The sequence below is a fragment of the Phocoena sinus genome, chromosome 2, assembly GCF_008692025.1.
Source record: "Phocoena sinus isolate mPhoSin1 chromosome 2, mPhoSin1.pri, whole genome shotgun sequence".
Classification (NCBI taxonomy): domain Eukaryota; kingdom Metazoa; phylum Chordata; class Mammalia; order Artiodactyla; family Phocoenidae; genus Phocoena; species Phocoena sinus.
In genome coordinates, this window is record NC_045764.1 from 31,308,269 (window position 1) to 31,334,242 (window position 25,974).

At 47.5% G+C, this 25,974-nt stretch overlaps 1 protein-coding gene and 1 non-coding gene across 2 annotated transcripts in view; both read left to right on the top strand.

Annotated features, from left to right (window-relative positions):
• FAM189A1 (family with sequence similarity 189 member A1) overlaps nt 1-25,974 on the top strand; it is a 358,843-nt gene that overhangs the window by 129,887 nt on the left and 202,982 nt on the right. The gene's annotated exons all lie outside the window — the stretch shown is intronic.
• Nucleotides 3,568-3,674, top strand: LOC116750061. The gene has a single exon (XR_004348803.1). It is a non-coding gene; the product is annotated as a U6 spliceosomal RNA (small nuclear RNA).

Consider the following 25,974-nt stretch of genomic DNA (forward strand, 5'->3'; position numbering starts at 1 on the left):
CAGACTTGAACTGCAGTGACCCCTCCATGCCCACCCCCACTCTGAGGACACAGTTATGAAAGTGTCGGCTGGACATGAAAGCACTGTGACCTCTGCCTTTGGGGACGTTGCTAAGTTTTCTGTCCCTGCACTGTCCTGTCTGGTGACAGCTGGTGACCGTGGCTGTCTTCTCAGGGGTCCCTTGGTGTAGCATTGACCTGGCATTTAAAACCCGGGATAGGGCTTCCCTGGTGGCGCAGTGGTTGAGAGTCCGCCTGCCGATGCAGGGGACACGGGTTCGTGCCCCGGTCCGGGAAGATCCCACATGCCGCGGAGCGGCTGGGCCCGTGAGCCATGGCCGCTGAGCCTGCGCATCCGGAGCCTGTGCTCCGCAGTGGGAGAGGCCACAACAGTGAGAGGCCCGCGTACCGCAAAAAACAAAAACAAACAAACAAGCAAAAACCCCGGGATGTTTCTGGTCCCATCCTTCTGTTGTGTGTGGTCAGTACCCCCGCTGACTGTCACAAGGGTGGGAGGAAGGGGAGTGGGGCCTGGTTCCTTTCCTGTCGGCTCATTTTTTGGGTCTTTGTCCTCCAGTTCATTTCCTTTTGGCCCCTCTCGGCTGTTCCACCCATTTCTGCTCACTTTTCCTGCTGCTCCTCCAGCCTGACCCGGCCCCTGGCTTTAGGTCCTTCGTACCCTTCCTGCCGCCCCCCCCCCCCCCGCCCTTCCTGCCGCTCCCACTTCCAGCTGCCTCCACTTCTCATGGGGCATGACTGCCCCGTGGTCTTACCCCCTGCTTGCTTTGGGGGTTTGTCTTTGAGTGTTATGTGAGGCACCCCTTAAATACATTCCTTTAGATGAACGAAATGGTTCTGTAGTTGAGAGGTGATAGCTCCCAGTAGTGAAGTGTTTAAGGAAAGAAGACAGGAGGATGTGGGGCGCTTGGGGAGTGGCGCCCACATCTGGAGGATGGACAGACGCCCTCCAAGCAGCAGCAGGATTTCCTCCCTTCTTAGGATCTGCTTTCTGAAGCCGAGGCAGGTAGAACTTTCGTTTGGTGCAGCGTGAGGGACCCTGATGTCAGAGTCCACTTAGAAAACTGAAATGTTAGAGCACAGAGGTCATCTGTGTTCCAGGTTCAGCGTCTTCTTAGCCAAAGTTGGTTGTGTCACAGGGTGGCAGGAGGTCCCCTCCCTGGTGTTTCCAAGGCTCCTGGCAGCTGAGGGTCTTGGGTTACCTTTTCTGGTTACTTGTTGCTCAAAATCCCTGCCGCCTGGGGTTTCCCGCCACCCGCATGCCCATATTGCCTGCGTGGAAGTGGGTGTTGGGGCAGTGTGGATCCATCAGCTCCTGACTCAAGGCTGCTGAAAAGCAGACAGCCAGCGACAACCTTAAGCCACTACATGTGTGTGAGTTGGTGTAAATGAAATGTGTATTAAACCCTTCCAGTCTGGGTTCAGGGAGTTATTTGAGAGTTGTCTCTGTCGGAAAGTCTACAAGATGAAGCTAGAAAATACGCATTTCAAAGGAGCCAAGGTAACAATATAAAAAAACAGGCATTTCACATTCTAGAACTTATCTGTTTTTTTCAAGAAACACTTTTTAGGGCTTCCGGTGGCGCAGTGGTTGAGAGTCTGCCTGCCGATGCAGGGGACGTGGGTTCGTGCCCCGGTCCGGGGAGATCCCACATGCCGCAGAGCGGCTGGGCCCCTGAGCCATGGCCGCTGAGCCTGCGCGTCTGGAGCCTGTGCTCCGCAACGGGAGAGGCCACAACAGGGGGATGCCCGTGTACTGCAAAAAAAAAGACGAAGGACTCTCCTCCTTATGTGTAATAATCTACAGAGTGTTTGGCTACTTAAACCATAAAGTGATACAGAATCTTTGAGGATGGTAAAAATAGTAAATCAAGGTCTTGAGTCTGAAGTCAGCACATCATTTTGGTAATGGGTTCAAAGTGTAGCTATGGGCATGAGATCTGTTTTCTTCTCTAATAGTAAAGTTTTCGTCATTTTTCATCTTCTGTGCTTTAGTGGTCCTTGAGGATGAGTGACATACTGGTAACTTACGCTGCTGAGTGTCTGTTCTATAGAATAAATAAGGCGTCATTACCCACGTTCAGCATGTCATGAACGTAGAGAGCTGTCGGTGTTTGTGTGCATCTCACCTGTCAGTCTCCTTCCCCCGCTTCTCCCGTGTCCAGCCAGCGCTGCAGTCTTCCATCTCCCCAGAGGTGGGCCACCCTCTCGGGCCTCCCCGGGGCCTCTGCTCACATGTGTCCCTTCGTGGAGGCCGTTGCAACCTGCTGTCTGCCCCTCTGATCCTCGTTCAGATGTCACAAGGGACTCCAGACCTGTGCGAAGGCTGCCCTGCTTCCCCGGACCTCAGTGTTTTCCTTTCTCATCTTCAGTCAGACCCCTCTGGTTGGGGTAGATCAGTTTCCTAGATGAAAGGAAAAGCCCAGTTCGGCAACTACGCTTTAATGTCCGGTTCTCGTTCTCATCTGGCCCATTCTGCAGTGACCGTAATAATGTCCCCTCTTATCTCTTTTGAGCCATTTCTTAAATGAACAGTGTTTGTTTTTAAATGAAAGAGTGTTTCCGCAAAATTTCCAGCAGGTATGTTGTTCTATCTAGTGAGCCTCAGAATCAGAGACCAGGTGCACGCGTTTGGGGGCGGCTCGGAGGGTCTGCTGCCTTGAGCTCCTTGAGGCCAGGCTCTCCTTTACTGACCAGCAGGGAGGGTGCAGTCTGCAGCTGGCCTCAGGGGCCTTGGGGGTGGGGGAGGACAAGGGGATGGTGTGTTTGGAGTTAAGTGTCCCTAGGTCATCATCTCTGGAAAACCCACGTTGTATTTGTGTATCTTCTCTTTTCAAAGATGTTTTCAGATTACTTTTTCCAAAGATAATTTCAAATAGTGTGAGTTACCTAGAGAAGCAGATGGAGAAAGCGAGACTAAATCTGATCCTCCTGGTTGAGCCGTCTCATTTTCAGCTTTACTAAGGCAACGTAAAATTTATCACGGGAAAGAGTTTTCAGAAGCTTGCATGTGAACTGTTTCATTACTGATTTGGAAAGATTGAGCTCTGCATTCTTTCGGTTCTTGAGATGAACACTTTCATTTGTTGATGGTTTCTCTGCCTACCTGTGAGCATCACGCATATGATTACGTTGGTTGTATCAACGCTCAATGCCAGGGCACTGGCGGACAGAGTCACTAATGCCATTTAGGGTACAGTACAGAGTGGACTTTGTGACCCAGGCCGACTTCCCACAGCAGGCAGTCAGAGCTGCCCTCCTTGGTGCCCAGGTACCGATTCTGAGGTTCCTGAAGGAGGTGAATTCCGTATCAGGAGCATCCCTACGTCAGGGCTGAAGGGCTGACGGGTGCCAGCCACAGGGACTCCTGAATGTCCACTGTGTATCTTCACTTCACGTCTGCAAGCCCCCGCTGTTCACGAGGGATGTCTTTTCCTCCCTTTGTGCTGTTTTAAGGAGGGCTTGTGTCCAGACAGAAAAACGATCCACCTGCAGGCCAGTGTTTTTACAAGCACACCTGGTAGCTTAAAATTAGAAAGAAAAGGGTCTTGTGATCACTTCAGCAGCACCTGTACCAAAATTGGAACGATACTGAGATTATTAGCATGGCTTCTGTGCAAGGATGAGATGAAAATTCGTGAAGTGTTCCGTATTTTTGTACACCTGAAACATATAATATTGTCGGTCAACTATAACTCAATAAAAGAAAGAAAGGAAAGAACCTTGTTACTATATTTATTACATGGAAAGTTTAAATAATTGGAAGTTACATTAGCCTTATTTTTAAGAAACTAAAAAGTTATTCAAGAACCTGGGTACGTGTTTTTTTTTTTTTTTTAATTTATTTTTGGGCTACATTGGGTCTTCATTGCTGCATGTGGGCTTTCTCTAGTTGTGGCGAGCAGGGGCTACTCTTTGTTGTGGTGCGCGGGCTTCTCATTGCGGTGGCTTGTCTTGTTGCCGAGCACGGGCTCTAGGCGCGCGGGCTTCAGTAGTTGTGGCTCGCGGGCTCAGTAGTTGTGGCTCGTGGGCTCTAGGGCACAGGCTCAGTAGTTGTGGCGCCTGGGCTTAGTTGCTCCGTGGCATGTGGGATCTTCTGGGACCAGAGCTCGAACCCGTGTCCCCTGCATTGGCAGGTGGGTTCTTAACCACTGAACCACCAGGAAAGCCCCCTGGATACTTTTTGGATGGGATGGGAAGTGGGTGGTAGTGAGGGGACCTCAGCCTGGTAGATCATGAAGCCGTCTGCTCAGAACCACCATGCGTCTGGTGAGGGGGAGGCATGTCTGCTGGGTAGCACAGGTGCTTAGATGTGTTTCAGCCTCATCCAGCCACAGAACGGCTTCTTTTCTCTGCGGAAATCTTCGATGGCTTACTTGATTCAATGTGCTTCCAAAGTTGGATTACTTTTCTAATTTGTTGGATCATGGTCCCAACAATGAGATATCACCTCACACCTAACAGAATGGCTGTTGTCAAAAAGGCAAGAAATAACAAGTGTTGACGAGGATGTGGAGAAAAGGGAACCCTCGTGCACTGTTGGTGGGAATGTAAATTGGTGCAGCCACGATGGAAAACAGTATGGAGCTTCCTTAAAAAACTAAAGATAGAGTTGCCATATGATCCAGCAATCCCACTCCGGGACATGTATCCAAGAAAACCCATAATTCGAAAGGACATATTCACCCCAATGTTCATTGCAGCACTATTTACAGTAGCCAGGACATGGAAGCAACTTAAATGTCCAACGACAGAGGAATGGATAAAGAAGATGTGGGGTGTATCTACAATGGAATACTACTCAGCCATAAAAAAAGAATGAAGTTTTGCCATTTGTAACAACATGGATGGACCTGGAGGGTATTGTGCTAAGTGAAATAAGTCAGACAAAGACAAATACTGTATGTTTCTACTGATATGTGGAACCTAAAAAATAATTTTTAATTATTTGACTTGTGTTTCCAGTTACAGAAGGAGTTTATGCTTATTGTAAGAATTTGTGGTTGGCAGAATAATAGCCACCACCACCACCACCCCCGACAGGCATGCACATCTTAATCCTGGGGACCTTTTAGGTTACGCGGCAAAGGGGGTGTGGATGGAGTTAAAGTCGCTAATCTGCCGACCTTGAGAAGACAGATTGCCCGGCTTTATCTGGCTGAGCCCAGCGTCCTTCTAAGTAGGAGAGGGAGACAGAAGAGGAGAGCTGGAAGGAGGTGTGGCTACGGTGAGGGGTCAGAGAGAGACCACACAGCTGGCTTTGCAGATAGAGGAAGGGGCTGTGAGCCAAGGAGTGTAGGAAGAAGCTGGAAAAGGCCAGGAAATGGATTCATCCCAGAGCCTCCAAAAAGGACGCAGCCCTACTGGCACCTTGATCTCGGCCTAGTGAGACCCGTGTCTGGCTTCTAACCTACAGAACTGTAAGATGACAAATTTGTGTAGCTTTGAGCTGCTGACTTTGTGGTAATTTGTCACAACAGCCATAGAGAATGAGGACAGAAGTGAAATAATATGAACCGTAATGAAAAGGCTGATCCTACCCTCTCCCCATCTCATGGAGCCGCTGGTGACCCAGGCTCTTCCTCCTCTCTGCCTGCCGCTTTCAGCATTGGGCTCTGCCCCACACTTCTGGTCTCAGGGTTACAGCAGGGTGACCTCCTATCTGCATCATATGTCTGTCTGCTGGGCAGCGAGACCTGGAAACAGAAAGCACCTGTTTCAGGGAAGAAAAAGTCTTCAAAGCGCCCCATAGCAGACTTCCACATGCATCTCTTTAGCCAGAACAGGGTCACACAGCCACCCCAGGCGAAGGTGGTCTGGTGGTCTGGGAAAGCAGTGCTTGTTGGACGCATTGGCTCCCAAGCAGATGGGTCCTCTGTGAGGATGGAGGTGGGGGGGGTCAGCATCGGTCCACAGCTTTGTCTTCCATGGTCTTAGAGGTCCAGCACATCCGTACTTCAACCTTGTTGGTGCTACGGTCCCTCCCTTCTCTAGAGTCAAGGTCTCGGCCTAGGAGTGGTCAGTACAGGACCACGTGTCCTCTTTTCAGAGATGTGTTGCCTCTCTAGTCGTCTTCACTCAAGGGTTTGCCATTAGGTCATGCATTCCACACCTGGTCATCCAGCCGTCATTGAGTGAGGAACACCCATCAGAGCTGTGGCCTTGCCCCGAGGCTGTTTTGAGGGTCTAACAGATGTCGACTTGGTCCTTCTCTTTGATTCTTCCTAACTCACACATTCCCAGGGCAGAGCTTCTTCCCTGCATTTCTGGTGTTTGGGAATGCGGTGGGCATGCTTGAGACCCCAGCACAGGGAGACGGTCTTGGTCCGGGAGAGAGCTGATCAGAACCTTGGTTCCCCCGTGTGCACTGGTGGCCTCGGCAGTGTCTGCAGGATGCCCACGACAGTGGCTGCTGGGGAACCCCTTCGCTCTGACCTGTGTAGCACCGGGGGCTGGTGAGTAGCTGCCCCTGAGGGATGACCGTGGAAACAGTGACAGCTGTAAAGGCCACCAGAACCTCTGCCCCCTTTAGGCCCAGAAGTGCGTTGGGGCCTCCCAGTTGCCAGGACCCAGGTCTACACTCTGTTCCTAAGTGGATGAGAATGCGAGGTGTGTCTCCTCCCAGATGCTGCCCTGGTTTGAAAGGGCTGCTGGGGAGAGGGGGCTGGTCACCACCCGTGGTTTCTGTCTGGCCTGGACCCAGGCTGCTGCCCTGACTGTGCCGTCCTGTGAGTGCACACCTGTGTGGCCACCCGGGCCTGTTTTGCTGAAAATCAGGACAAACTGCTGAGAAGAACCAGTTCTCAGCAGAGCCCGCTGCTGACCGTGGCCCAGAGTTCCCTGTCTTTGATATTACAAATGAAATAATGATTTTTTCAAGAAGAAACATTCTAATCAGGGCTGGGTTCCAGGGGTTGTTTTTCACAGCTGGTAGAGCACAGCCTCCCAGGTTAGTGGGGGGCTTGTTGGGGCAGCTGCTGGCCTTTACCTGATGCGCCAGGGGGGCCCCGCTTACCTGATTTGGACAGTCATCTCCCCACGCCAACGTTCACAGGGTTTATCTGATTTATATAAGGTTTACCTGGAGACATGGATGCATCCTATTCCAAATGCATCCTACCCCTTTCTTCTTCTTCTGTTTTTATTTTTTTGTGGTACGCGGGCCTCTCTGCTGTGGCCTCTCCCGTTGCGGAGCACAGGCTCCGGACACACAGGCTCAGCGGCCATGGCTCACAGGCCCAGCCGCTCCACGGCATGTGGGATCTTCCTGGACCGGGGCACGAACCCGTGTCCCCTGCATCGGCAGGCGGACTCCCAACCACTGCGCCACCAGGGAAGCCCCTGCCCCTTTCTTAACAGTGGATCCGCACTGGGGAGATGGGGTGATCACCAGGTGCAAACTCTTCCTTTAGGACCCAGATGGGGAGTTTTTTCTTGCTGTGAGCGCTTCCATTATCACAGGTTGTCAAGGTTGAGATGAAAAGATAAAATCCGTATCTTGATGACCTCGTGTGTCAGTGTTGGTAGCTGTTTGTAAGTCTAATGTAGTTCCATGGACAACAATCTATACAGTGTGACATTCACTGTCTACTGAGCTGTGTGCCCCGTCCCCTGCGCCGTGGGTGTCCTGATCCCTCCCACCTCACTCAGCTCTTCCCCGCTTTCCCTGTAGCTCCTGACATACCATATAACTTACTTATTTATTGTGTCCATTGCTTTGTCGCTTCCTGCCCAGATGTGCGCTCCCTGAGGGCAGGGATCTTTGTCTTTTTCCTTGGTGTGTCCCTGGCCCCTTGAACACTGCTGCTTGGTTCTCAATAAATACGAGTGAATGAATGGAACTTGAGGCAAAAATGATCTGACCCAGGGACTTCTGGCTGGGTCCTGTCTTCCCATAGATGTGCTGGAGGCTTCACTGTGGACAAAATGCAGAGCATCTTGTGCCTGAGGGAGCCGAGGGCTCTTCCCAGAGGGGTAAGGGTGGCCGGTCCCCGAGGATGAGGCTCCATCATTTCTAAGCGGGAGCCCCAGGAGCCAGCGCCTGGCTCACCCTCTCTTGCCCTCGTTTAGTGATGAACCACATGGTGGGAGTGGCCACTCCCCCAGCCTCGTCCTGGAGAGAGGACAGCGTGAACCTGAGCCACTGCAATCCCTGGGGACTGATCGGGAGGTGGGAAATGGATTGCCATTCCTATAAACCACTGAGATTTTGAGTCAAATGAACAGCTGTGAGACAAGAGAGGTTTTTAGAACGAGGAACACGGATGTTGGAGAGGGAATGGTGTTGGTGTTGTCTGTGTCGAGTTTGAGAGTCCGGGGGGGATCCATGTGTAAGTGGGATGAGCACATGGTGGGAGTGTCCGGAGCTCAGCAGAGGCCCAGGCTGGAGAGGGAGCCTCGGAGCCATTGCCACAGAAAGAGCAGGGGGCCAAGAGGGTGCCTGAGCTCCCCTGCTCTCCTGGGAAGATAGCGAGGGACAGAGCCCCGAGGGACCGTCATGTGACACTGCCAGGGAAAAAAGCAAGGAAGAATCACTGGAGATGGTGGGAGAGTCAGGAAGCAACATAGGATGATCTGGGGGATTCGATGAGATGGTCTCTTGCGAACGCTGACCGGCACGGTGCCTGGCAGTGGGAGCAGATGGCCCACAAACAGCTGTGCGAGCATGGGATACACATGTGTGTATTCATAAATGCATGCCTTATTTATAAAGTGTGTTCACACCCACACACCCACACACACAACTGTCTCTCAGGGATCGCGGGGAAGAGCCAAGGTAGCAGTGGGTTTGCAGCTGTGGAACTTGCTAAACAGCATCAAATTCTACTGATTTCTGAGAATGGTCCGTTGGCTTGGGCAGTTGGGTTATGAGTCACTTAGTGTGGGCCACCGGCATACACACACAGCACTCTTTTCATCGTCCCAAACAGACACTCTGCACCTGTTAAACACTTAACTCTCCATTCTCCCGTCCCCCCAGCCCCCGGCAACTACCGTTTTACTTTCTGTCTCTTGGAATTTGACTGTTCTAGGGACCTCATATAAGTGGACTCATTTAATGTTTGTCCTTTTGTGTCTCGCTTATTTCACTGGGGATAATGTCCTTAAGATTCATCCATGCTGTAGCAGGTGTCAGTGTTCCCTTCCTTTTTAAGGCTGAATAATATTCTGTTGTATGGATAGACCACATTTTGTTTATCCATTTATCCGTCGATGGACACTTGGGATGCATCCACAGTTTAGCTATGATGGATAATGCCGCAAGGGACATGGGTGGACGAATACCTTTTCAAGACCCTGCTTCCACTGCCCTTGGGTATATACCTCGGAGTGGAGTTGTTGGGTCATATGGTAATCCTGTGTTTAATTATTTGAGGAACCAGGGGAAGGTTAGTTTTTTGGATGGGGAGACGGTCTGTGTGCTGATGGGTGGAAGGGCGCAGCAGAGAGGCTGAGGGACGTGGGAAGGGATGGAGCCGACCCTGGAGGAGAGGGGTGTGGGATTCAGGAAGACGGGGGGTAGGGAGCAGTGATGGGGGCTCTGAGGATGGTGGAGGGGAACAGGCAGGGAGAGCCCTTGTGTCCAGGGCCGCCTTGCCCCATAGTGACAGGCCTGGGTGACTTGGTGTGGCCGGGGAACAGGGATGTGAAAAATGGCAGCTGACTTATTTTTTGGAAACTGGATATTTATGGTGACGCCAGTCGTCCCAGTTTTGTACTTTTCTCCAGTCAGACTTGGAAACTTGGGGGTGATCTTTTCAACATGTTAATGTTCGAAAGTGGTGGTATGACTATACAGATGAAACGTTAACTTGAGGTTACTTCAGAAAATTTTATGATTAATGCATAATATTCTGTTGTAGGCAGGGTAAAAGTGTTTTCAGTACATATAGTACTCTGTGCAAAGTGACATGCATGTTAGCTGCACCAGGTGTTAAAACAAGAAAAGGAAGTTACGTCACAGCTATAACAATTATTTAATGCGGTGAGGGAAGATGTATTCAGAAGTCAGTTTTTAAGAACTAGAGTGTTTTATGATTTCATTGTAGGAAGTTCAAAAACAGGCAAAGCTCATCAATGGTGGTAGAAATCCCAGCAACAGTGGTTGCCGATGAGGGTAAAACTGGGAAGGGCACAGGAGAACTTCCCGGGGTGGCGGAAGCGCTCCTATCTTGATCGGGATGTTAGTTACAGGGTGTATGTATTTGTCAAACCTTATACATAATTGTATTCTTGTGGTCTGTGAATTTCACTGTGTGTAAATTTTACCACAATAAAAAAATTGTGGCACAAAATAATCCCATAGTGTTATGATACCTTCTCAGGGAATTAGACACACCAACAGAAAGGAGAACAATGTCTTTTAAGGGGTGTTATAGCCACAAATCCAAACTATCTGCAAGGTAAAAATTCCTTGGAAATCTATTGAGTTCAAGGTCAGTATTATGTGGCATGAAACAGGTCCTTAGAAATTAATTTCTGTGGGGAGGTAGGAAGAGAATGTTTTATGTGTGTGTGCAGACATAGATACACACACACGAACGTATATGTGTCTCAACCTGCTGGTATAGTTATCACACATGAAATCATAAAAATCACAGTCATACAGCATTTATACAGTGTTATGGGCTGAGTTGTATCCCTGTAAAAGTTCATGTGTTGAAAGCATAACACCCCATACATTCAGAACAGGACTGAATTTCCAGATAGGGTCTTTAAGGAGATAATTAAGGAAGAAGGAGATCATTAGGGTCAGCCTTAATCTAATCTGACTGGTGTCCTTAAGAGAAGAAGAGATTAGGACACACATACAGAGGGAGACCATCTGAGGACATGGAGAGGACAGCCGTCTGCAAGGCAAGGGGAGAGGCCTCAGGAGACACCAGGCCGCTGACCCCGTGGTGTCAGACCTCCAGCCCCCAGCCTGTGCTGCTCTGCTATCCACATGGCTGTCAGCATCTTTGTCTCCTTTGACCCCGTTTGTAACATCCCATGGGAAAGGCAGGGCAGATGGTAACTGAGGCCTCAGGTAGAATTAGGTGGCAGAGCTCACTTTGGTCATTTTGCACCAACTCCCGTTGACCCTCTCACGGGGCAGGGTAGCTACTTCCAGTTGACATCTCAGTCAGGACGTTTTGTAATATCCGGAAATTTGAAAGGATATGTGCACTGACGTTCTTGCGGCTCAAGACAGACCTAAAAGTGCCAGATCAACATTCATGCATTTTATTTCTGTTTTTAATTCTTATCAACAGTTGGCCTTTATCGCGTGCTCCTTGGGTTTTGCGGTGTTAGAGCAGCAGTGTGTGAAGCCTGGGGAAATCGCATCCTCCTCTGGGCACTGACTGGTCCAAGGGCTCTGCCACCAAGGGCCTAGCCACGCCACACACAGCCCTTAGAGTCTTCCACGTGTAAGGGATTAGATATATTTACTATGATTGAAAAGCACTACGGTGGCATCCTAAATACTGAAGAGCATAAAATGGAAAGTCAAAGTTTCTCGCCTTATTCTTGCAGCCCCAGTCCTATTTCTGGTTCTCAGGGTGAGATTTTAGTTCCTTTGCTTGTTGCCTGCATGAATGTAAATCATATGCTTACATTGCTCTTTTTGATATATTATTTTTAAAAATAAAGTGGGCTTCAAGCATACAAAATGGGTCCAACCCTAATCCTTTTATTCAGACACACTCTCTCCCCGTTGCATGCATGGCCAACCTTATTAGATTCGTTATTATCTGTAGAAACATAAGAAGTACTTATAAAACCCACCACTGCAGTCAAAATGGGTCCTTCACAATAGGACCCATTTAACCCCCTGCTTCTCCCCACTCAGGTTAACGCACCGCCTGAATCTTATCTAATTCCCTCACTTTCCTTTTTATATAATCTTATTGTATCTATATATGCTGAAAAGTATGTTTTTACTTTGGTTGTTTTTACCTTTTTAAAAAGAGTACCACTCTGTAGTTCATCTTTTTGGACTAACCTTTTTCCACTTAACGGTATTTTGTTAAAGTTCCTTCGTGTTGTGTGCGTGCTGTAGTTACACATTTTGACGGTGCTATGACATCACCTGCTCCCCATGGATGGACATTTGAGCCGTTTGCAGGTTGTTGCTGTTGTGAACATTCTCGTTCTCATTTCTGGTGCACATGTTCAAGAGTTTTTTTCTGGGTTATAAACCCAAGAGTCAGACCCTGGGCGTAAGGTGTGTGGATGGTCAATGCTAGCAGGTAACGCTCAACTCTTTTTCAGAGCAATCCCTCTGTTTACATTCTCCCTCCCTCCCCACTCAGTCCTCCTGTGTCTTGATCTTACAGATCCGTGGTCTCTCCAGCCCCGAGCATTGTCAGAGTTCAAAGATTGTTCCCAGTGAGATGAGTGTAAAGTGATCCTTGACCTGTGTTTCTCTGGTCACTGTTCACGTGTCTGGTGGCCACAGGGATGTACGGACCTCGACTGTCTGTATGGGTCCGCTGCTCTGACCTCATGTTTTCTCTTGTTTATAATTTATATTTCTTCTCGTGATGATTTTATGACTTTAAATCGTGAATTTAAACTTCTCTGACGTGGTGCACTGTCTTAGGACAGGATCTCTTGGGTGAGAGAGGAAGTCCGGCCTCCCTCACCTGTCCCTTTACCTCCCAACTGCTGTCACCCGGGCCTTTGCTTTGAATGGTATTTCAGCTCTCGTGCTCGTCTATAAATAGATTCTAAAATTTGAAAACCAGCTGGCCTCATTTTTGGCAAATAATTGTGTGCTTTTTATTCACCATAGAACCAAACTCCAAGGTGGACTGTACCTTTGCTGCCCTAAGGAGAATTGTTCATATATCAGGGCAGAGTTCCCAAACACTTCACCCAGCTGCCCCCAAGGTTACCATCTCACGAAACCATGATAAATTGGTGAAAAGTAAACATTAACATTGCTATCAGCTAATCTACAGACTTTATTTGGATTTCACTAGTTTTCCCACTGATGACCTTTTTTGTTCCAGGATCCAATCCTGGGTACATGCATCATTTAATCATCATGTCTCTTTTGACCCCTCTAATATGGAATATTTCCTCAGTCTTTCCTTGTTTCTCATGACCTTGACACTTTTGAAGAATATCGGTCAGGTAGTTTGTAGAACGTCCCTCAATGTGGGTTTTTCTGATATTTTCTCATTATCAGGATGGGGTTATGGGCAGAGGGAAAAATACCACAGAGGTGAGGTACTCTTCTCATTGCCTCATATGATGCTATCGACACCTGACTTATTGCTGGTGATGTTAACCTTGATCCTCTGGTCAAGGTGGTGCAGTTTTCCCCACTGCAGAGTCACCATCCTTCCCCTCCCCAAACTCTAGTCATCAGGAGCCAGTTACCAAATCCAGGCTACACTGGATGGGGGAGGGTTAAGCTCCACCTCCTAGAGGTCCTTCCAGGAGGACCTGGTGAAGAAATTTGTGGACATATGTTAAAACCACAGCAATTAATAAATATCCTGGGGGAGATACTTTGAGGCAATGTAAGTATCCTGTTTCTCCTTAAAGTTTCGACCACTGACGAGCATTCTTGAGCGGATCTTGGCCTCAGCAATCATCACTGTGGAGTTCTGGTGGTGACTTCCTAGTTCCCGTCTTTCTTCTACAATTTTTATTTGGAATTCTTCTTTAAGGAAGATTTGTCACTTCTGAATAAATATATTTACTTATTAAACTTATGTATTCATTGTGTAAATGTATTTATTCAGTCATTTGAGATATCAATATGGACTCATGGATATTTATCTTATTTCTTATGTTATAATTCAATACTGTGGTTGTTTACTTTGTTGCTCAAATTGTTCTTTCTTTAGCCACTTGGCTCCTGTGTCTCTTTAACACAGTGTTTTCCCATCAACTCCACGCCCCGCCCCCCCCAGCCCTTATTTTTAGCACTTCCTTATTTTCTACCACTACCAGATGCTTCAGGCTCATCTTACATTTTCCCTGCCCCAGCCCTGTTATCAGCCATTTATCCTTTTCTTGGAGAGGGGCATTACAAACCACAGTCTGGGTGCTAGTTACTAATGAGGTGTCATTGCTTCTAGGCCATCTTAGGGGACAGAACTAGGAAATAAATGTATAGTCAGTTCTCAGTATTTGGGATAGTTTTGTTTTATAAAGCTGCCCTGAACACTGGATTGATAAACTCTGAACCATTGCTTCTCGGGGAAATTCAGGGTTAGGTTCCTGAGGCCATGGCCACAACATTTTTGTCAACCGATCAATACATAACCGTGTGTTATGTGTGTTTCTGTTTAAAGGCATCTTATTTAACATGTATTGTTGATTCATTTTTTTATCAATTCCCACATCAAAACAGTACTTTATTTTGTAAATTTTGACCCATTATTACTCCCCATGTTAATGGTCTCTTTAGCTCTCAAGTGTACAAGGTGAAGATAAAATTTAGTTCAATGGGGTTTCACCTGGAGAATTAATATTGAAGTCACAACCCACAGCACTGTGACCCAGGCCTAAATGACACACGCATTTTCTCTGTAAGGCACATCACAGCCTTCTTTTTTTTCTATTTTTTTTTTTTGCGGTACGCGGGCCTCTCACTGTTGTGGCCTCTCCCATTGCGGAGCACAGGCTCCGGACACACAGGCTCAGCGGCCATGGCTCACGGGACTAGCCGCTCCGCGGCATGTGGGATCTTCCCGGACCGGGGCAAGAACCGTGTCCCCTACATCGGCAGGTGGACTCTCAACCACTGCACCACCAGGGAAGCCCCCATCACAGCCTTCTTGCACTTAGGACACTAGATGGCCCTTCTGAACTATGCTTGGGGGCCATTTTGAACAGTGAAATCACCAACCAAAAACACAAAAAACGCAAAAACCATGGCACTAAGTAGATGGTGAAAAGGACACTTGTTTACAGAATGAGCTGAAACACAAAGGCAGAGCCTTGTTTGACCTCAGCTGGGAACCTCAGCTGGGACCTTGTGCATCGGGCCACTCAAATTATCTGATGCTCTGTGCACATGTGGGACTGCAAGTGGCTTTGAAAGCACTTTGAGTCTTGATTTGGGGGTTACAAATAAATTTTAGGGGATGAGTGAATTTGCAGATATGGAATCTGCAAACCATGAGGGATGACAATAAGTATATTAACCCAGATGTAACATTTCTGTATTTCTGTGTTTATCTATGTGTATCATTCTGTGTCTGTCTCTCTTAAGCTAAACTGAGTTTGTTCATACTGATATTTCCAACTGTAGCCCAGCCTCACAGCGTTCAATCTAGGTTTCAGTCCCCCCTTACTTATTTGTATCTTATTTCTCTGGCTCATTAAATCCCTTTCCTCGAATAAAGTCCCCCATTTTTTATTTTGGTGACAGCAATTCATTGAAGAGGTCAGTTGACCTGTAGACACACATTCTGGGTGTGTCTGGTTGCCTCCTCAGGGTGCTGTTTGGCCTGTTCCTCTATCTCATGAAATGCATTCGAATCTTCCAAGTCCGTTTTCCCCTGCAGGCGGGTTGCCTCTGTGATCTTTATAAGGGGGGCCCTCGTAGGGGTGGGACTGTGTGAGGCTCTCCCCTTCATTATGTCTGTAATCTCACTGCTGCCCATGGGGCTGTGGGCTGTCATTTCCCTTTATTTACTTATTTATTTTTTGGCTGCGTTGGGTCTTTGTTGCTGCATGTGGGCTTTCTCTAGTTGCAGCAAGGGGGGCTACTCTTTGTTGTGGTGCGCGGGCTTCTATTGTGGTGGCTTCTCTTGTTGCGGAGCACAGGCTCTAGGTGCACAGACTTCAGTAGCTGTAGCACGTGGGCTCAGCAGTTGCAGCCCGTGGGCCCTAGAGCGTGTGGGCTCAGTAGTTGCGGCACGTGGGCTCAGTAGTCGTGGCTCGCGGGCTCTAGAGCGCAGGCTCAGTAGTTGTGGCACATGGACTTAGTTGCTCTGCAGCATGTGGGATCTTCCCAGACCAGGGATCAAATCCATGTCCCCTGCATTGGCAGGTGGATTCTTAACCACTGCACCACCAGGGAATTCCTGTCATCTCCCTTTTCAAAGGTGAAAACACCAAGTTCAGCTTGTTATGTGTACATCTATACAGATGCTCAAGGCCAGATCAGGGTTTGGATCCAGGTCTGCTGTGTTCAAGGCTGTACTGATCCCGGTGTCCAGCTCTGCTCCTAGAGCTTCTGAGTTTGACTCTCCAGGACGGGGCCTTGGCAGCTGTATTTTTGACTTGCTGGCTAGGGGACTCTGGCTTTTAAATTTTGTATTGAATTCTTGTTGACTTTCACTCCTTGTTCCTACTTAAGTAACTGACATGTTCCCGCATGCTGAGGCTGGGGCTAAGATGACACCCAGGGGTTGTGGCCACGGGAGTGTTTTTAGGGTAGATGTTCAGGGCTGGATGGGGGGTGAGTTCTCGGTCACTCAGGAGGACACCACTTTTCTCACTCAAGAGCCACAGTCTTGGGGGGAACTATCTTATTTGAAAATATTCTGGGAATTCATCTCTTTGCTGCCAACACCAATGTGATTTGCAGTTATTTTGGAAATCCAAGCACATTTTATCTAACCTACAGGCACTAATGAAGAGCTGATGAGCCACTGGTTCAAATAAATGATTACAGTCAACAAGAGAAGTGCAAACAGGACCCTGATGAGTGATAATCAGGAGCAAGAGGAAGGGGTGATCTTATTAATTATCCAAACTCTAAATCTAGCTCCAGAATTTTGAATAATAAAAGAAATTAGAGCTGGAATGTTATGTAAAGTGCTCAGTTACTCTTAAAACAGGCCACCTGATAGAGAAGACTGTGTCTGTAGGACATCCTTCAACATTTATTTATTTTTGTGTTTAGAACTGGTTACTCATCTCCTCTTAGAATCCAAATAATCAGTTTATTTTAGTAATTTTAACATTTACTTATTTAATTTTTATATTTTACTGTGAGTTGCAAAAACACTGCAATTATGGTTTCTTTCTTAAATCTGGGCCTTTGGCTCACATGCTCAGGAAAGAAAGTTTGACAGTCCCCCACAGATGTCAGGCTTTGAGAACTCATCGTGGACTGGAAAGAGCCCCCAGTTTCTTTCAATGAGCTGATTTCCCACTGGCCTCTTGCATGGATTGGAGATGCTGAGAACTTGGAGGACAAGCCAGGGATATCTTCCTGAGCTTCAGTTTGGGACAGTTAATGAAGCAGAATATGAAAGACAACTCAAGATTAAGACAAGGTTTTAGTGATTTTTTTTATATGCCTGGCCCCCAGATCCTGTCAGTTTAACTCCCTTCCAGCCTTCTGAGTCCTTGGAAAGCTTTACAGTCAGCAGGGAAAACAAGGTGAATTTGACTGAAATTTTGTCTAAAGATTCGGTATGTACTGGAGTAGTATGTTTTAAAATATACATTATGGGAAATCCATCTCATAATGTTACAAATATGTTTGAAAAATATTTTCTACCAAGTAATTATTACTTAAACTAGTGGATAAGCCATGCACTGGTTCAGTTTAACAATTCAGCGTTGAAATCATTGTTTCCTTGTATTTTGACTCTAACTTCTGGATTCATTTAATTTAAGAGCATCCTAATATTGTCAAGTAAAACCGATCTGTTTTCAAACTTTTCTCTATACTGGGCAACCAAAATGAAACTTAGAAGTCAATTATCTTCCCGGGCTGATGTGACTTTGGCTGTCCTGTATAATCCCATTTTCCAATCTCAGTGTTCTTTTGATTGAATCTATAATAAATATTTAAAATTTGAACTTATAAAATAAATCTCTGCTAACAAAACACCTGTTTTAAATATTGGATTCCGCATAGGAGTTTCTCTGGAGAATAAAATTCTTTTAAAGCTTAAAAGCTGCTGACCCCAAGTCCTTGTCCCCTGGAGGCTATCTGCCCGCACTTCCTCGCGATGACCGCGGTGGTTCTCTGCCTATACAGATGCACATAGGCAAGACCCGTGGAATACTGCTGACATAGAAAAGATGATTTGATTATGTGACACGTGAATCAAGCAGGGACGTGTTTCTTCTCCACGTGAAGGTCAGGTGTTTTACAGTGTGTTTCCTGTGCATGAACAGAAAATGACAGATGGCGAGACCTGCAGCATCTGAACTCCTGTCCCATGGAATGGTGGGAAATTCACATGCTCTCACTCTGAGTGAGATGACCAGCTGGACCGGTTCCATGGACCTGAGTGTTCTTAGCCCAGGGCCTGGATCTAGCTTTGTCACCATTGTCCTGTCTACTACATTGGTTGCCTCATCAATAACAAAGTGTTTTATAACACATATATATTTTTTAAAAACCACATTATCTTGAAAGAAGCTGAGTGAGCGCCTTATTTTTATGTCTGCCCTTCCTCTCTTCCTGTAAGGTAGCTTGATCAGAACCAAAGGACAATTTCTAAAACTGTCCTATAAAGATGCTCTGAAGGCTTGGGTAATTTTTATCATCTAAAAAAAAAAAGAAAGAAAGAAAACGATGATATTGACAAACATAAAAGTTAAACAAGCAGTACTGGAAACTTGCCCCAAGCACCATCCAGGATGTGCTACCTTGGGACAACGTGCTTTTTGCTTTTTCCTGGGAGTGCCAAGTTGATGTACCCAAATCTGGGTCTGGCTGCATCTGTGGGTTTTTGAGGAGCTGGGGTATCCTCCCTTGAAATTTGCATTATTTCTCTCTTCGAGGACTTGGAATTGGCAAGTTCACTCCCACCCTGGAACTTTCGGGTGAGCAGACGGGCTACAGATCTCTGAGTTCACGGTTTTGCTGGCTTGAAGATACAAACACTAGTGGATTATGGCTCCTGGCTTAATTAGATTCCATAGACTATTTTTAAAAGATTGTGTTCAGTGATCTTTTTTTTTCCGTGAAGAAGTATCTTTGATTTTTAAAATAGTTTTAATTCCTAAATTACTATACAGTAAAATTGACTGTATAGTTCAATGAATTTTAACACATGGGGCTTACAGTTCCCTGAATTTTGACACAGGCATGTCTTACATGTGCTGGAATACAGAATCGTTCCATCACCCCAGAAAACACCCTTATCCTGTATAGACGAACCTCCCCCAACCGCTAGGTGCTGGCAACCACTGATCTGCTCTTTATCCCTGTAGTTTTGTCTTTCACAGACAGTCATGTAAATGGACTCATACAGCATGTAAGCTTTTGAGATTGGATTCATCTGCTCAGCATAGAGCCTTGGAGGTCTATCCAGATTGTTACTGTATAAATAGTTCCTTTCTTTGTTTACTGAGTAGTATCCCATTGTATGAATGTACCTGTTTGTCCACTCATCCATGGAAAGACATTTGGGTTGTTTCCAGTTTTTTTGTTTTTTTTTTTTGACAATCAGGAACAGAGTTGCTATAAACATTAGTGTACAAGTTTTTCTGTGAACACGTGTCCATTTCTCTAGGGTACGTATTCAGGAGTGGGCTTGCTGGTCAGGATATGTTAAACAAATGAGTAAAATAATTCCCGCAAATGTCAAAGGCCATCTCCCCTCAAAAGGAAAATGGGGGGAAGTCGCTGAAAGGAGAAAACACAGGTTTGTCAAGCAGGGAGGAGCAAATAGGGAGAAAGTCGGGAAGAGTAAAACCAGCCGTTCAGTCCCCTAGACGCCGCAGGCCACATCTAAAGTGTGGCGGCAGGAAACAAAAGTGTCCCCGAGTTGAGAGCAGTTTCTCAACCTTAGTCACATCTGAGATTCCCTGGACGCCATGAACTCCCACTTTGAGAAACCCAGTCTTGGAGTCTCGTGACCGCTGGCCCACGTCTGCCGTGCTGTCGTGTTGATCTTATACCAGAATCCCACTGTGAAAAGTTCATCTGCAACACAAGCCTTTTTTGTGGTGTGAGACACGGTTCGTCCCACTTGAGGCCTTGCAATGCTATGGAAGTAATTCAGTCACTGATGCTTCAGGTCGAGCCCACTGAAGCAGGACTCTTGTCTTCTTAGCTGTTTGCTCGCAGCGTGTGGATGCGTCTCTGTGCATCTGGGTGCTTGTAACTGACAGCCTGGGGTCCTCTCAGGGACGTTGAACCTGACTTATGATCCGTGGCACAGCTTTGGGTTCGCATGGGGCGCTGAACAGGTGGGGGCATGTGGATAAAAGGCCAGAACGTGCGTTTTAAACTATGTGACAAGGAAGAAGATTTATACCATTAAATAAATTGGCCTCTGTGGATATGTGAACGAATGTGAGCAGCCTGAAGAGAGAAGCATGGGTACATGATCACTGGCATTTAGGACTTCTAAGGGCAAAGGAGATCTTTGATTATTAGTTCAAAGAAGAAATGAACATCAAAGGGGAAAGGGGTAGCTGTGATCCTTCCGAGGCAGGAATTAATTTCATGATTAGATTCTGGTCACTCACTGCCATGCAAATGCACCCAAAGGCCCAGTTCTGAGGGGGAGAGAGACACGCACCAGGATGATGTTGGGGAGGACATAGCCACCAGTGCTGGGGCCGGGGGGTTCCAACAGTTGGAGGGCTGGAGGCGCCACCACCCAGGGGGCCTGGCCTGGGGAGCTGGGGGCGTGACTGAGCCTGGTTTATAGCGGGGGTGGGGGGTGGGAGGCAGGAGGTCAGTGCTGGACCAGCAGTGGAGTGGCTTGAGTCCAGGCCCGCAGGGATGCCTGGGGGCTCCTCCCAGCAGTGTGGATCGAGGGCCTGCGGGTGCTGCGGCTGGCAGCTGGGAGTACAGGAGACAGGGAGGGCGAGGCTGGGATGGAGCAGGCCCCCCCGTGCTCTTTCCAGCCCATTTGCACGGGGCCTTGCTGTGGTGATTCCTGCAGCCTTGGTCAGCAGCTGTCCCCGAGGCCTGCTGTGTGTGCCGGGGACTAGGGGTCCTGGCTCTAGTGGAGTTTACAGTTGAGGGGGAGAGGGCCAGGCGGAGACCCCTCACCCAGGTGTAAGGAAGTACAGACGAGGACCATGACACTAGAGCAGTTTTCCGGGAGAACCTCCTGGGGGAAATGAGGTTTAAGAAGAGACCAGGGTGGTGAAGAGGCGTGGGGGGAGAGGAGACCCGGGGGCAGAGCATCCTAGGCAGGACAGGTGAGCAACTGAAATTCAAACTGGAAACCCGTGCAAGAGCCGTGGCACAGTTGTTGTGATCAGGGGACAGACGGAGGAATGGGGTGGCTGGTCAAGTGCAGGGGGAGGGCCAGGGCTCAGGGCTGGAGGTTTTTATTCTCATTGCAAAAAATTCCCATGTCGGTTATAAACAGCAGTGAATGTACAGGAATTATTTCGAGTCGACAGAAGTCTTTAATTTAGAATTAGGGTTGACGCATTGAGAAAACATGTCATTGATTTCATATTTAACACCATCCACTCTGCTCCTAACTTGAAGCTAGGTGCATTTGGCCATGATACTACGGTATATTATGGCCAGAGAGCCATTTCCGAGCAACAAAGGATGAAGTCTCCTGCAATTTGTCATTGTTTTTCTAACTATCCGAATAGCCTGTTCACATTGAAAGAAAATGCAAATGCGTCGGTACTCCCATTATTTCAGACCTCCTAATCAGACTGGTCTGTGTTCATTTCATTAATTTGACGAATAGAAAATGAGGATTCTCAGACCTGGAGTGAGAGGAAAATGGATTGATCTCTGCTTCCACCTCCCACTCCTTGCCCTTATAAATATTGCAATATAATTTTTTTCCTGTGAAAATAAGCTTATACGATTTATTTTGCTTTTTAATTTATTTACTGATTTTCCTCAGGCTGTGCTCCATATACACTGCTCCTGGAGATGCCAGGGATTATAAAATTGTAATCAAACTGATGAATTTACTGTTGCTTAGGCCTAAAAATAGTTTTAACAAAAATGGTTATATATAGATTATATAAATTTTGGGGAAGGGTTCCACAGAGTAACTTTTACTTTGCGGGTTACATTTTTGTTAAAGGTGTGCCTGTACAATCTTTCTGGGGCGAGTGATGGAAATATGCTGTTAGGAGAATGATTCCAGGCTGCATCCAGCAGTTGTAAAAGATTCAGGATGACCCATAGGTGCCCCCACAAGTAGACCTGATTTGTAAACATTTAGATTCATTAAAAAGATGAGCTATTTGGAATTCTTTACTTATGAAAGACTGCTTCATCACAATAAAGCCATACCGGCAGGGGTCAGAGTGGCTGAGCAGGAGGGAGAGTTGTGTGCTGGTCCGGAACACGGATGCTGGAGCCGATGGCCTGGGTTCACATGCTGGCTCCCCTGCTACCAGCCATGTGGCCGTAGTGTAAGTCTGGCCACTCAGACCTCTGTGTTTTTCTCCTGAGATCACAACAGTCCCTCCCGCCTCAGATCCCTGTGGAGGTTAAACAAGCACAGTTCAGGCACATCATAAGCACCCATAACTCTAAGCTGTAATTTGTGCTTCTGGAACGGGGCATATTCGGGGACAGAAGAAGCCAACTCTGCCTGATTCGAGCAAAAAGGGAGTTACTGGAAGGACTTGGGGAGGGTGGGAGCTCCTAGGAGCAGTGCCAATAAGACCAGGAACAGGGCAGCCCTGGCGTCTCCTAGCACAGAGTCATCAGACACTGCCCGTTTCGTTTCCCAAGACTCAGAGTGGGTCCTTGGCTATTTTGCAGGAGGTGGTGACCTCCAGGATCATTAAAGCCTGGTCAGATCAGGCCCGGTTGTGCAGTGATCCTTCCTTCCTCCTTCACTCCCTCATCCACCCGCCCATCCACCCATACATCTACTCTCACACACGTCCATCCATCCATCACCCTTCCATCCATCTACTCACCCATCCACCCTTTCATCCATCCGTCCATCTATCCATCTACCCATCTACCCATCCACCCTTCCATCCATCTACCCATCTGCCCTTCCATCCATCTACCCTTCCATCCATCCACCCTTCCATCCATCCACACATCCATCCACTCATCCATCCATCCACCCTTCCATCCATCCATCTATCCATCCACCCACCCACCCACCCATCCATCCATCCATCCATTCACCCACCCACCCACCCATCCACCCTTTCATCCATCCACACTTCCATCCATCTAACCACCCATCCACCCTTCCATCCATCCACTCATCCATCCATTCATCCACCCTTCCATCCATCTACCCACACTCTGCCATCCATCCATCCATCCATCCATCCACCCTTCCATCCATCTACTCACCCATCCACCCTTCCATCCATCCACTTATCCATCCATCCATCCACCCTTCCATCCATCCATCCATCCACCCTTCCATCCATCTATTCACCCAACCACCTCTCCATCCATCCATCCACCCTTCCATCCATCTATCCATCCATCCACCCTTCCATCCATCTACCCACACTCTGCCATCCATCCATCCATCCATCCACCCACCCATCCACTCATCCATCCATCCATCCACCCATCCATCCACCCTTTCATCCATCCATCCATCCATCCACCCTTCCATCCATCTACTCACCCATCCACCCTTCCATCCATCCACTTATCTGTCCATCCATCCACCCTTCCATCCATCTACTCACCCATCCACCTCTCCATCCATCCATCCACCCTTCCATCCATCTATCCATCCATCCACCCTTCCATCCATCTACCCACCCATCCACCTCTCCATCCATCCATCCACCCTTCCATCCATCTACTCACCCATCCACCCTTCCATCCATCCACTTATCCATCCATCCATCCATCCACCCTTCCATCCATCTTTCCATCCATCCACCCTTCCATCCATCTACTCACCCATCCACCCTTCCATCCATCCATCCATGCATCCGTGCATCCACGCATCCACAATGATCTGAGTCCCTGCTCTGTGAGCCAGGCCCTGTGCTGGGAGCTGGAGATGCAGTGTCGGACAAGACAGACCAGGTCTTTGCCTGGTGGGCTTACATTCTGGAGAAGGGAGACAGGTGATAAATAAGCAAACCATTTCATATGGTGACAGGTGTTGAGAAGGAGATAAAATTGCAGTGCAGTAGATAAGGGCCAGGGCTCTGCTTTGGACTGGGGCTCAGTGAAGGCCTCTCCCTGAGCAGGTGACGTATGAATGGAGATGTGCATGGTGGATGGAGCCTTCTGTCAATGGGGAGATGGAGTCAGGATCTCTGACTCACCCTCTGCTTCTCCCTCTGTTCTGTGTTGTCGAGGTCATCTGGAGGTCTAGTTGGTTGGCCTCACCATCACTTGGATCTAGGGACCTGAGGGACCATGTTGCTGGCCCTGACCTTCGTCTGCCCCATCCTTGGCCTGGGGAGCCACATCCATCTCTGTGAATCTCTGTGGCTTCCTTGCCAACTCCTGAGCCAGCTTGGGGCCCGTTGGAGTGGTCAACACTTTCCCACCTCTTCATTTCCCAGCCTTTTCCCTCGGAATCCATTTCTCCTCAGAGACAGTGTGTCCATGGTGGTTGGGGTCCATGAGCCAGAGGAAGTATGGGCTAAGTAGGACTTGAGAGTCTGTGCAGGTGGGTGTTCTGGCCTTACGTCAGGCATGAGCGTCTCATGCAGCCCGGCTGATTTGCGTGACCCCCTCATTCTGGCTCTTTTCATTGGGTCTCCTTCCCTCACCCCTCAGCCCCAGTCATGGAGGTGCCCTCATCTGGGCTGGGCTTGGGTATCGCTGAGTCCTGTTGGCATTCTGTAGCTGATTCCTTGCTTACTTCTCAGGAAATACAGTTTCAGATCTTTGCTGTCTGTCGGTTTCAACCACAAACTGCTTCGTCCCTCCCACCAGTTCTTGTCAGAATCGGGACAGAGGGGAGGAAGGGCTGAAACCAACGAAGGTGACATTTTTAATGGGTTAAATGTGATATGGAATCTACATACAAATATAAAATCCCAGATTTCACATAGGAACCCACATCCAAAAAGTAAACCTTAACAGAGCAAGCACAGGGGAGAGGAGACGATTGTTTTGGCAGTTAACGTGAAAATAGATCCGGGCGTGCCCGTTGAGAGCAGATTTGGTGTGAGCTGGTGTGACCAGCCACCTGACAAATCTTAGATTCCTTTCATAATCCTGGTGCATCTCTGTGCAGTGGAAGTTGTGGCATGTGGTTCTGATGACCCATGACTCTCTTTAAAACTTTTTATTTGGCGAGCGTTCAGGATGGCTGACAGCTCCATTTTTGTGTTTCATGGTTTCTAAATGTGATGCTGTTTCTTGACATTTTCATTGCACTAACTTTTATATCAGCTGATGAATGGCAGCCCAGGAAACTCCCACGTTATAAAATCTGTCAATTCTGTGTGCTGTTTATAATAAATAGTGACACATCTGGAATACGGGCATGGACTGAGAACCTGGCTATTGAAAATTCTGTTTCCTAATAACGTGTTTAACAGTTCCGAAATTTCACTTTTTTCCTTTTGGTAAAAAAGCTTAAGAGAAATGAAAAAGTGAAAATGGAAGTATATTTTCTGAGTGTACGAGAGTCCAGCTGTCTAAAGTTTAGTGTGAAAGCCCTGAGAAGGAATGTGCAGGGCTCACCATGGGGGGCTCGTCTTGATTTCGTTGTGGAAAGGACTTCTAGTGACCCTACAAACATCACACACAGCCCAGGTTTTTGGTTTGATTATTATTTTACTCCACTGACTCTTTTTTTTAATTTTTAAAATTGAAGTATATTTTCTGCTGTACAGCAAAGTGACTCAGTTATACACATATATACACACATATATAATATTTTTTTCCATTATAGTTTATCCCAGGATCTTGAATATAGTCCCCTGTGCTATACAGTAGGACCTTGTTGTTTACCATCCTATATGTAATAGTTTGCATCTTCCACTGACTCGTAAACATGTCTTTTTTCTCATTTGATATCTCACTTAAAAGTTAATTCTTATAATAAGTAGGTTAGGTGCATATTGCAGTATTTTATCTTAATAAGTCCCCAGGGAGTATTCTGCTTATATTATGATCAGTTTATTCATCATGGTGTCA